The following is a 1,144-nucleotide window of genomic DNA, read 5'->3' on the forward strand; positions in this document are numbered from 1 at the left end:
CCAGGCTCCCCCGTCCCTGAGATTCTCCAGGCAAGAATACTGGAGTGGGTTGCCATTTCCTTCTCCAATGCAGGAAAGTGAAAAGTGAAAGTCAAGTCGCTCAGTCGTGTCCAACTCTTAGCGACCCCATAGACTGCAGCCCACCAGGCTCCTCCGTCCATGGGATTTTCCAGGCAAGAGTACTGGAGTGGGTTGCCATTGCCTTCTCCGTGTAAATCACTAAAAGGAAAATTTAGTGATTTTAGCATGACTTTATGAACTGTGAATATTTTTTTGGCTCTGAGTCTTGTGGGATCTTAATATTTCCCAATCATGGATGGAACCCAGGCCCCCTGCAGTGCAAGCACTGAGTCCTAACCACAATTTCCAGAATTGTGATGTCTGCATTCATTTTTTTAAAATGCAGGCTGTAGTGCTCGCTTCGGCAGCACATATACTAAAATTGGAACGATACAGAGAAGATTAGCATGGCCCCTGCGCAAGGATGACACGCAAATTCGTGAAGCATTCCATATTTTTTGGCATTGTAACATGTATACTATCATGTAAGAATCGAATTGCCAGTCTATGTCCGACGCAGGATACAGCATGCTTGGGGCTGGTGCATGGTGATGACCCAGAGAGACGTTATGGGGAGGGAGGTGGGTGGGGGGTTCATGTTTGGGAACGCATGTACACCCGTGGTTGATTCATGTCAATGTATGGCAAAACCAATACAGTATTGTAAATTAAAATAAAGGAAAAAAAATTATTATTAAAAAAAAAGCAAAAAATAAAATAAAATAAGATAAAATGCAGGCTGTAATTGAGACCCTTTTAACAGGATGGTCTGTAAGCCTTCAGTAATCTGCATATATCTGGAATCGGGTCGGGGGGGAGCAGTATTTCTTCTCCCTGCACTGTGCTGCGTCAGCAGAGAAGTTCGCCAGGCCATTGTCATCGAGGCTGCGGCACCCTAGTTCCCAGGCGTGGACCAGGGTTCCTTAGACCCTGATCATCTTAGTTCCTCAGAGCAGGCATGGAGCCCGGGTCCATGCAGTGAAAGTGTGGAGTCTTAACCACTGGACTCCAGGGAATTTCCTGAAGGGAATTTTCAAAATAGCTTTGAAAATTCAAGTCATGCCTTACAAATAAGCGACTTATT

General features: G+C 45.2%; 1 non-coding gene across 1 annotated transcript; it reads left to right on the forward strand.

The window, feature by feature from the left end:
- The first annotated feature begins 412 nt into the window (after nt 1–412).
- LOC114110987 (U6 spliceosomal RNA) lies at nt 413–519 on the forward strand. The gene has a single exon (XR_003587114.1). It is a non-coding gene; the product is annotated as a U6 spliceosomal RNA (small nuclear RNA).
- The last annotated feature ends 625 nt before the right edge of the window (nt 520–1,144 follow it).

This window comes from Ovis aries, chromosome 1 (genome assembly GCF_016772045.2).
Source record: "Ovis aries strain OAR_USU_Benz2616 breed Rambouillet chromosome 1, ARS-UI_Ramb_v3.0, whole genome shotgun sequence".
In the NCBI taxonomy this organism is placed as follows: domain Eukaryota; kingdom Metazoa; phylum Chordata; class Mammalia; order Artiodactyla; family Bovidae; genus Ovis; species Ovis aries.